General features: G+C 40.3%; 1 pseudogene; it reads left to right on the top strand.

Annotated features, from left to right (window-relative positions):
• LOC107288248 overlaps nucleotides 1–2941 on the top strand; it is a 10342-nt pseudogene extending 7401 nt beyond the window's left edge.
• Nucleotides 2942–12235: the final 9294 nt, after the last annotated feature.

Here is a 12235-nt window from a genome sequence, read left to right on the forward strand (position 1 = left end):
CCCAGCGGTGCTCTTCCTCCTGTCCAAAGTTTCATTGTTGTGAGCATTTCTGTTGAGGATTGGCAGCGGGGGTAGGGTGGGGTGGGGTGTGTTTGGTTTTTATTCCCCCCATCTGCTGGGTGGTTGCAGCAGGTTTTGGTCACTTCACATGACCCTGGGACACTGTGACCGTTATAAATATGAATCAGTTGCCAAGCATCTGAATGTAAATCACAAGACCCTGGAGATGCTGCAACATTCCAGTTGATCAGCGCTTCTTCTGGGCTCAGCAGAAGCACCAGGATCAGTGCTGCTTTCCAGCTGATTGGTGCTTCTTCAGGGCTCAGCAGAAGCACCAGGATCAGCGCAGAGCTCCAAATGGAGCCTGGCGCTGATCCTGGCGCTTCCGCTGAGCCCTGACAGCCCTGCAGCTCCAGCCATCTCTCGCTCAAGCTTGTGCGGTGCTGCCACCGGTTCAGCTCATTCCCCTCCCCTGCTACCACTTTTCTAGGATGGTCACGTACTACCTGCCAGGTGCCAATGTACCACAGGTGGTACCCGTACCACTGGTTGAAAAGCCCTATTCTAGGGGTGCGGGGTATAGAAAAGGTTGGGAGCTGCTGCTCTACAGTTACAACATAACTTTCACTTCCACTTTTTTTTTTACTATTCTTTCTAGTCATCAAAACCACATGTCATAAATTCATTATTTTGTTTCATACAAAAAATGCAAAGGGGTTTTCCCAACAAGCATTAAATCTAAGTTAATGTCTTTTCTCTAATCAAAGCTGTCAATTTAACCATCTCAACAAGTTCTTTAATCTTTACCTCCATTCCTCCATTGTGGGTAGTATCAGGTCTTTTCACTGTTCATCTTCTGTTTCAAATTTCAGCAAAAGTTTATATATTTTATCATTAAAAAGCTCATCATTAATACAGAATTCTGTTTCAAACCGAGTCTTACAATCTTTAAAAGTAAACATTTTTATTGACTTTAAATCTTTAATTGTACATTGTACATAGAAAATCATTGACAAGACTATTGTTTAATGTCAAATTTTCTCTTGATTTCCTTTTACATTATCTTTGAGAAAATTCTAGTAAGTTGACCATTTATGTTTAGTTATCATTTCTCTTCTATAATATGTTTCTTGTCCTAAGAGCCACAAAGGTATTTTTGAACATAACCTAGGTTTAAATCTATTCCATATTCTCAATATGGCACATCTAAAAGATGGTTTTTACAATCTGCATTGGCCTTTGTTTTATTGTACCATAAATAACCATTTAACTCAAATTTCAGATCATGTCCTTTCAACTCCAATAATCTTCTATTTCTTAGCATCGTTCATTATGAAGCTTGATTTTTGAATGATCAGAAAAGAGACTCTGCTGAATGGAGATATGGAGAATGGCAGCTGCTTTTACCTAACACAGAACTTGCGTTTCAGCACATAAATAGATTAGCAAAAGCACCCTCCCGCTCCTAATATTCCAGCCAGAAGCAAACAGGAATGGATATTGCCTTCATTTGAGGCTTTCTTTTATGCCAGCTGTCTTGGGTATATAGAAGAGCTGGACCGTAACTGATTATATTGATCTGAGATGCCTCAAATCAATGAAAAAAGAATGAAAATGAATGAAACAGGATCGAAGAATCTCGCCTCAGCTTGAAAACTGGTAAATGGGTAGATTTTAAAGAAGCATAATGGAATACATTTAGAATCCATATGGGCCCTCTGTCAAAAGCCATTATTGCAATTCAAGGTATAGTTAGGTACAGAAATTTTCCCATAGTGTGCAAGATTCTAAAACCTGGAGGAACTTTAATAGAATAGAGTCTTTGGGTTCTCTAGTTGCTGATACTGCTATGCAAAGGAAAAGAAAATTCAAACCTGCAAAGTAAGATTACGTTGGGAACATGAAATGTAAGAAGCATGACTGTAGGAAAGCTCTTCACAGTGAAAGATGAAATGAATCAACTTCCTGATGACATCTTAGGCATCAGTGAATTAGGCATCTTAGGCATCAGATGAACTGGGATCAGACACTTCAGTCAGAATATCACACTGTTTACTACTCAGAACACGTAAAACAAGGAAGGAATGGCATTGCTTTCATAGTCAGGAAGGTTATAACAAAGACAATGCACAATGCAGTCAGTGACCGAGTAACATCAATTAGACTTTGTGGGCAACCCTTTAATCTAAAAGTTGTCCAAGTTCACGCTCCAATCACTGATGCAGCAAAAAAAAAAAAAAAGGAGGCTGACAAGTTTTATGGTGAAGCTCAATCTGGAATCAACAAACATGCAAGCAAAATATGTTGCTTCTGTTTGGAGAGTGGAATGCTCTAAGTCAGAAACATTAAGGAGAAAAATTTAGTTGGACTGTATGAGATAGGCAATAGAAATGAAGCAACAGAATGATTTATTATTATCTACCAACCCAATGATTTTGTTGTTGCTAACAATCTTAACAACATTTCTAAACACGGACATCACCAGCTGGAATACATAGAAATCAAATTGATATATTATTTTCAAGGAAAACATCAGGAATCACTTTGAAGTCCTGAACCTCATTGACAGGAACCAGAGGAGCTGTAGAATGAATAAAAGACGTTGTTAATGATTAATGTGAAAATAGTCCACTGAAGACCAAGTATCAGAAGAATATTAAAACCACACTCATATTCTTCTAATCCAGTCTCCCTGGGATATGTACATACATATTGTGTTATGCTGAGGTTTCTGATAGCTGAAAATGCAAATGGCCTGGAACTTTTTGTAATGAATGTCAGGGAGCATAGTGAGAAAAATACAAAGAAGGCCAAACTAATGACAACAGATACAGAAAGCAGCCTCAGAACTGCCAATAAAGATATTGAAGTGGTAGAAAGCTTGCGCCTTTCAGGACCAACTGTCAATAATAAAGGGACCAGCAACCAAGAAGTATGCTGAAGAACATAGCATCTGATAGAGTAGCAATGAAGCAATTATAGAAGATATTCAGAGATCAGGATGTGTCTATACCTACAGAGATCAGACTCACACAGATAAGATTTTCCCTGGGAACTTTATGGAAACAAAAGTTGAACTCTGAAGAAACAGGATAGAAACAGCATTGATGCTCTTTAATATTAGTGTTGGGAAAGACTCCTAAGAATCCCATCAATGGGCAAGAAAACAAACAAATTAATTCTAAAACAAATCAATCCAAAATTCTCTCCTGCTCAAATTAACCCTCAATGGCACCACATCCATTGGAGAGAAGTAAAAAGCGAGGTACCACAAGGTTCCATCTTAGGCCCAGTACTCTTCAATATCTTCATAAATGACTTAGATGAGGGAATTGAAGGGGAATTCATCAAATTTGCAGATGATACCAAACTGGCAGGAGTAGCTAACACCCCAGAAGACAAACTCAGGATCCAAAAAGATCTTGACAAACTTGAACAATGGGCCCTATCCAACAAAATGAGCTTCAACGTGGAGAAAAGCAAAATTTTACATTTCGGCAGGAAAAATCAAAGGTACAATACAGACTGGGTGAGACCTGGCTCAAAAATAGTAACTATGAGAGGGACCTAGGAGTCCTAGTGGACGATCACTTGACTATGAGCCAGCAGTGTGCAGCAGCAACAAAAAAAACTAACACAATCCTGGGTTGTATAAACAAAGGCATAGAATCAACATCATGCAAAGTATTAGTACCTCTTTATAAAACCCTAGTGAGACCACACCTGGAATACTGCAGCCAATTTTGGTCACCATATCACAAAAAAGATGTTGAGAGTTTGGAAAAAATTCAGAGAAGAGCAGCTAAGATGATCAAATGCCTGGAGGCTAAAATATATGAAGAACGGCTGCGGAACTTGGGTTTGGCTAGTCTAAAGAAAAGAGGAAATAGGGGAGGCATGATAGCAGTGATTCCAGTATCTGAGGGGCTGCCACAAGGAAGAGGGGTTCATGTTATTCACCAAAGTACCAGAGGGAAGGACGAGAAATAATGGTTGGAAACTGATCAAAGAGAGAAGCAACCTGGAATTAAGGAGGAACTTCCTGACAGTGAGGACAATCAACCAGTGGAACAGCTTGCCTCCAGAAATCGTGGGCACTCCATCACTGGAGATTTTTAAGAAGAGACTAGACAGTCATTTGAGACAGTATAGGTTCTCCTGCTTGAGCAGGGGGCTGGACTAGAAGACCTCCAAGGTCCCTTCCAGCTCTATTCTATTCTATTCTATTCTATTCTATTCTATTCTATTCTATTCTATTCTATTCTATTTTGGACACATTATGTTATTTGGATACATTATGTTGTTATAACTTATAACAGCTTATTATTATAACTTCTTATAATTTATTATAGCTAGCTTCCTCGATAAGTTATAATATTGGTGAAGGAGGAAGGAAGAAAGGCAGGAAAGATTCTGACCTTCCAACAAGGTAGATAGACTTATAGTGGTAATGCATGCACTGTTGGAAGACCTGAAGGGTAGGGTTGGGAATTGGAAAAGTCTATGTATGTGGTTGATATGAAATGACATCAATCTGATGGCACACAATCAATCAATCAATCAATCAATCAATTAATCATTCAATCAAATCATCCTTGAACACAGCATGTTTTCTGGGCTGCCAAAAAGTTATAATCTAGAAAAGAGGTCCCCAACCTTTTGGGCACCAGGGACCGGTTACCTGGAGATGTTTTCCATGGACTGGAAGGTGCGTGGTTTTGTGTGCTGCCTGCATCCTGCCGATGGGGCTTTGCTTGTTTGTGTGGACCGGTTACTGGCATGCCATGGACCGGTACGGTCCGCGGACCAGAGGTTGGGGAGCCCTGATCTAGAAGACATCAGGTTGTGGGATATTAGCCCACAAATTATGAAGTTATAAAGGTGCTAAAGATCTTATCTTCAGAAAGAATACAAAGAATTTATTTATTTATTTATTTATTTATTTATTCATTCATTCATTCATTCATTCATTCATTCATTTATTTATTTATTTATTTATGGGGGAAATGTCCATAAAAATAAGGGACCAAAGTGTTTGGAGACCAATTCAAAATAGTATCTTTTATTGGCATGCACAACCACAGTGCTGCCTGGAGCCCATGATAAAAGAGCAGAGAAGAATCACAAAATCCACCAGATTACAGGGTCTAGGACTCCAGGCCCTCTGGAAAAGATACAAAGGAGTTGGAAGAGTTTTAAATTACAGTATAACATGACCTTTATTACCGACAAGAAGGATCTGATAACAACATGGGGTGACTGACTATATGCTGATCTGGTGCTTTGCATTCTGGCTCTTCCAAACAGACTTCCTTTCTATTGATATTGGCACCTTCTAACAAAAACAATCCCCTTTATTACACCTATAAACTGACTCTCTTCCTCGTCACAGAAAAAAGAAACCTGGTATTCGTTATCTGTTTCTTTCTGTTCCAGGATCATTAAGCAGTTTCAATTTGCCTTTTTACTTTTTTTTTTTTTTAACAAAGTATCACAGCATCCATACATATTTATCAAATTATTTAACAAAAATAAAGTGACAATAAATATAAAATAAATACAAAATATAAAAATAAAGTAAAGACTTGAGATGGTATCCTGTCACAATTGTAATTGCGAAATGAAAATATAACTTTATTTAGGGACCTGGGATAGGTTGCTATGAACTATTTGTGCACATAAATTATGTGAAAACTCACCCTGCTTTTTTTGCTGTTGTAATAGAGCTATAGTTTCCCTCTTTTTACTGTTTAAGGGACAAGCTGGATAGTCTCCCAATCATTAAAGATCTTAAGAGAAGTATATGATGTGATAGCTCAGCAGGTAGCACTACGTGGCTGACCTTGTCTGGAGCTGGTTTGCATTTGGATTTATGTAGGCTGTACAGTAGATTGCAAAATTTAAAAGAGAAATCAGAAGGCATCTCTGTTGTTGCCAAGAAAATGACATGGGAGTGTCCAAGGAATTACTTGCGACCATCTCAAAGGAAAGTGCAGTTTAAGGGAAGAGGTATGGGTGGGAGGCACACCTTTTATTTTGGGGAAGTGAATAGAGTAAGAGCTCATCCATTGCTAAGGTTCTCATATCTTGAGTGTTCAGCTTAATTCTTAAGCAGTCCTTACAGAAGGCAAGTTGTATCTGGGATGGAAAAGTGTCTTGAGGGTAACAACAGTTTCCCACACATTCAACCTGAAAGGAATTTTCCAGTACGCATGTTTGCTGATCTTTAGTGGTTGGTTGCCTCGGTTTCTAATCCTCTATTGAATGTACTTTCTGAAAACAAATAATTCCTTGACCAGGCGTGGCAGAAGGGAGGATCTGAAGCTAGAACATATCTGCAATTCCCAGACGGGTTTTAAACTTGGTCACCAAAAGACATGAACATGTATTCATGTGACACTCTGGTTGAGGGGACTAAGAAAGATGCAACATTTACATATTAAGTTGAATATTCATATAGAATGTGACTGCCCTATATTTTTCCAGAATTCCTTTTCCCCTTCACAGGCAATAATATTTTAATAGCATAACAAAGTTTATTTTGGACAAAGATAGTATCTTTAAATAGGTGCCACATTCAGTGTCTGCTGGAGATTTGGACGGGGATTTTGTCAATTGTAATTGGGGAGAGGATGCTGTTCCTTTGTACTCTTTTCATGGTCTGCAGGCTTAGAAAAATGAGATTAAGGAGTAGTAGGTCCAGGAGCTTCAGGAAAATGATAAACGGGACCTTATAGGAATGTAAACTCTAGTACTGAAGTAACAAGTTTAAGGAATCCCGCTAAAAATTAATTTGTCCTTGTGCATTTCTCCCCCAAAACCAAAGATCGCTCAGGAATCACACTTAGAGTTCTGTTTTCATGCTGCATGGCAACTAAATGCATTTTTGTTCATTCCAAAGTAAATTGTTTGATGCAGTTTTTTATCTAGCAAAATTGCATAATGATATCCTGGTTACCAAATAAGCCATGGATACTACTTCTGGAGCTCAAGTTTGAAGTTATTTATTCAATTTGATGCCATCCAATCCCACATACCTATGGGCAGATCATAATACATCAAGAAAACATTAACACCATATAACAGAGGTAAACAACCCTAGGCAAACAAACATACTTCAACAAAGAAAAGGAAAGGAGAGCAAAATGGTGGACCCAGTGAGCCCCAAATGAGCTCACCACCGACTAACTTAACAAAGGGGGAATTATCAACCCTAGTCCAGGGCCAGGGAGAACAGTCAGGTTTTTATGGCTTTTCAGAATGCCAACAGAATAGGAGTCAGTGGGAATTTCAGTCCAGAAGACAGGGGCTATGGTGGAGAAGGCATGTTTCTTGAGTTCTGTTTAGTGGCATAGTTCAGTGAAAGAAACCTAGAGCAGACCAATCCTGTCAGTAGGAATTGGCTGAGCAAACACCAGAGGAGACAGGTGTTCCCTCAAATAACTTCTTTCTAGGCCATGTAGGACTTTACAGGTCATGACCATTACCTTGAATCTATAGAGACAACATTTCAGACAAGCCCCTCCCAAGTTCACATGAAGATAAAAGTGATGGAGGGGGGGAAGCACATTTAGACTTTCAAGAATCTGCTACTATAGCTGCTGCAATAAAAATAAGTCATGATATAGAGGGCGCTGGTTTCTTAGTCTTCTCTACCTTGTCTTGGTGGGTTGTCAGAATTGCACATGGAAGAAAACAGGCACGTATATATGCATGTATACTGGGATTACTTGGATCTGACAGTGCTGTACATCGCAGAGCAAAGATCGGTATGCAATTATTTCAATCAGATCTTGAAGAATTGGATCCATTATTTCAACAGCACTGAACTCCTTTTAAAAGATTGGGTTGCTACCTAGTACCCAACCTTCCTCCTTTATCATCTGAACTTTGGACTGGCAACAGCATTACAAAATCTTTAGCTTGTGAAGACAGTTTGGAACTTAACCTCTCTCTAGAAGCAGGAAGACAAGCAGAACCAACATAATTGCCCATCTCCTTGCCTTCCTGTGGATTCCTCTGCACCATTACTTATCTCCTTTCCCTTTCCAATTGCTGCTATGTAGCTGTCCATCCTTTTCACTTCAGCCACTGGTTCCATCTCACCTTGCTGCTCTTCCATTGAAGCTTCCTATTGTCTGATCTACAGTAAAGTGAACCATCAACCAATATACAAAGTGGCGAGGTTCTTACATCATCCTAACCCAGTGGTGGCGAGCCTATGGCACGCATGCCAGAGACGGCACTCAGAGCCCTCTCTGTGGGCACACGTGCCTTTCCCCCAGCCTCACCTCCCCCCATGACCCCCTCCTCACTAGCAGCCCCCCTGGAGGAGAGTCGCCCCTGACAGTGGCCCACACGGAGCAGTGCAGCCAAGGACATGGCAGCCAGGCAGCGTAGACAAGACTCTCCCCTCACGCCCCATCATGCACAGTTGATGCTGTGGGGCGCGGGCAGAGGGTATGGCTGCCATGGCACTGCTGGGCTGCCTGGGCAATCTGCAGTGGGCCCTGGAGGCGGTGAGTGGTCCTACGGGCAGGCGGGGTGGGGGCGGGGGCAGGGTAGGAGGTGAAGCAGGGGCGGGGCCAGTTTTTGGGCACTCAGTCTCTAAAAGGTTCGCCATCACTGTCCTAAACCCATGGCTTGCTTAATGAAGTTTTATTAAATAAGCCATCATCCACTTACCGGTAGTTCACATATCATGCTAAGCAATAAACTAGGGTTTATCAACCATAATGACTGGTTAACCCACTATGTCAAATATAAAGGAACCGCAGTATGGATTAATACAGCATGTGATCTTAGCTGCTGCACTGCTCCATTGCTTTTGATTTACTGAAACTCTTTTGCTCTGAACCAAGTATCATTTGCCGAGTTCTAAGGTCACTGAATTCAGTTTACTTATCCAGACTGCCTGTTAACGCTCGGCAAGTGTCCAGGGATGCCACCCCAGGTCACCAACTCACATCCCATTAAAGCATTGTATCAGTTTGTTTGCCTTGTCTCTTTGCCTGAAACTATTTTCTCTCTTCTGAAATGCTACAATGGCCGCAAGGCAATATTTGTATGTTATCTTCTCTAGTGGTGAAGTTGAAAAACTGCAATTCCAGATGTGCATATATTGGGAAGGAAAGCGATGTGACCTTGATGGAGAGCGTGTAACTAAAGGTATTCTGCAAAGCTTGGCTTTACAGTAGTGTATATCACAATAAGTCTGATTAACAAATTATCCAATTTGGTTTGTCCACTTTTGCTAAGGCTGTCTGCATGTTAGGCAGATGTATTAACCTCTAGACCACAGGCTCTTTCTCACTTTGTCAGCTATGAGACAGGCGAGAAGAATTATCTTGAGTTTGGTGCACCCTGTCGGCCCAAATATGGGAGAAAGGAATCTTTTGCCTTTCTCCCATATTTGGGCTGACAGGGTGCACCAAACTCAAGATATTAAACAGATTCAGGTGGGGTCCATGGAAATGCACTGGACATTAAAACCATTTTGTAGATTCTGGGGCCTGGCTTTCAGGTCTTTACCAATGTAACTTTGCTTTCCTGCATCATTCTGCATATAGATATTTGAAATAAGAAATTGATTAGAACAATTGCCCTGGGAAAGGCTTTGGACTGCTGTTAACATTCCTCCCCGACTCACATTGGCATCACCAAAGCTTGCAGGGCATCACATAGCTAGAAAATAGCCTTTCTGTATTCTTACTAGAAAATGTGAGCTGCAAGCGATGGCTGGGATACAGCTACAATGAAATAAATCATCCTGCTTGTATTCTCTTACACCTTTTCTAATTCTACCTTCCCCGCCTTCCATGGAAAATATAGTTGCAGGTCTCTACTATCACATTTTAACTGGTTTCCAGAGTCAAAGGCCCGCGTGTATAAAACTGCTTGAGAAACAATGAGCTTTATGAGAATTGTGGTGTCTTTTGTCTGAGAATGTTTAAACACACCCATCACTTCATCTTCCCTACATTTACTCCCTTTGCCTGGCCCTCAACCTTCTACCAGCTTTGCATGCAGGCACACCCAAACACACACACACACACACACACTCACTACATTGTTGTTATTGATGCTTGTAGTGGTGGTGAGGTGAGAGGGGAAGGTCATGCCCAGCGTGGGAAGCACTTGTTAAATTATGCCAACAAGACAGTCTAGTGACCAGAGAATGAGACCAAGGTGTCTCTTTCTCTTTAACAGATCTTGAAAGTTGAATTCATAAAGGGTGGGAAAGGAATTGTGAAAATCTTTCTCTTCCTTCTCCGTTATACTTTAAGAGCTTTCTCTTTCTCAGGAACTCCCCCAAGAGACCAAACCAGAAGCCTCTTTCGACATGAATACCTGACAAGTTTTTAATGTGAAAAGTATTCACTAAATTTAGCCTTTGGAAATGAAACGGGAGGGGGAGAAAAGAAAAATAATGAGTGATGGAAAGGTAACCTAATGCTGTCTATTTTTTTTTTGTTGGAATTGGTTCATTTGTTCTTTTCTCCTCTGTCTTAAAAGCTCTTAAGGGTAGGCGCCGTAATCTATACACAAATAAGCAATGTGCCCAAAGACAGAGCAAAAAATAAAAAAGAGGCACACACACTCACCTGGAAAGAGGGCAGGTTCAATCAGGTCTCTTCAGTGCTGCTACAATCAGGCAGGTATTAAATTCTGCCTCTTCAGGCCGATACACAAAAGGGGAGGGGAGGGGATCAGGGCTTCCATTTAGGAGGGCTATATTTGCTGAATTGATGGGAATTTGGCCTGCTTTCTAAACAGCGCCAGGTTTCCTTGCAAGCATTAACAGATCTCTCAGCTTTTTGAGCAGCTGCTTTGTGTGCGTGCGTGTGTGTGTGCATGGACACACACACACACACACACACACACACACGTGTACACACGGGCACATCTGGAGGTTGAATCATAATTTCACTTTTTAAATCTATGAGTCTGATGGGATAGAGGTGTTAGTTAAGGTTTCTGTAAGAGAAAAAATCAGTGATGGCAGAGGAGCAGTTCCTTTTCTCTCTTGTATTTCACAACCAAAAAGCAAAAGTGTGTGTGCATCCCCATGTATTCCTGCAATTGTTGCTAGAACTATAACTGCAATCTCTTCTGGTAAAATCTAATATACTGGTGAAATATATTTTCTATTGTGGTTTGGGGGTGAGCTGGGGCTGCAAATGCTTGTCCTTTGGGCTCCTTATGTTAAGTATATCAGTAAATTGAACATAACCATTTTCTCCTTCAAACGAATGATCTTTACCCATTTAACAGTTAACCCAATGAATGCGATGGGGTTTACTTCACTGATACGTACAGGACTGAATTCCTGAGTTGTTTAATCTGGTTCTGTTGATCGCAGCTGCAACTCAGACATGTTTAGAAATGTTTGTTATCTTGATAGACAGGTATAGGGTGGAAGGTGAAAGAGAGATAAATAGTTTTAGCTATAGTTCTATACTTGAAGGTGGTTTAGAATTAAAGTCATTCAGTCCTTCATATTTCCAGCAGAACCTTGTTAGCCTGCAAACCTGGATGGCAACTACTATCTGGTCTTGACACTAAGTAGTCCAGGGATCTAACTAGGTGTATAAACAATAGTACCATTATAAATCACTAGCTGTACCCGGCCACGCGGCTCAGTCTGGTTAAATGGAAAAGAAAGAAAAGAGAAAGTGCCTGTTTGTAATATGTTTAATTTCACAATGCTTGTGGGTAAACAATATTTTTTGTTGTTCCATTGTCTGTGCAGATATAGAGATTGTCTGGTTTGCCGACTCTAGAACACGCAACATATAATTGTCCATGTGAGAAGCAATCCATGTCTAGATCTAAACCGCACAATTTTTTCAAAAAAAGCATGTTTTTACCTGTCACAGGTGTGACATCTATATAATAGTAGGTATATAAAAACACGCGCGTATTCGAATGCAACGTTGTGTCAAAATTTCAAAGCAATCGGTGAAGAACTTTAGGAGATTTAAGATTTTGAACAAACGAACATTTACATTTTTATTTATATAGATTGTAAGCAAGGAGTTTTTGACATGCACGTCTCTAATTTATCTGATCACTGCATTACTAATATGACAGTGATCACCAAAACAGCAAGTAAAAAAAAATGAGCTTGCCCTGTAATTCCTATTGCTCCCTGCTAGTATTATCTTTGGTTGATACTGGCGTTCAGAGTAGAATAACTTCTGAAATAGAATTGGAGAACTCCTGAGAAATGCAT

This window comes from Protobothrops mucrosquamatus, unplaced genomic scaffold, assembly GCF_001527695.2.
Source record: "Protobothrops mucrosquamatus isolate PMUCROS unplaced genomic scaffold, P.Mucros_1.0 scaffold_121, whole genome shotgun sequence".
Lineage (NCBI taxonomy): Eukaryota > Metazoa > Chordata > Lepidosauria > Squamata > Viperidae > Protobothrops > Protobothrops mucrosquamatus.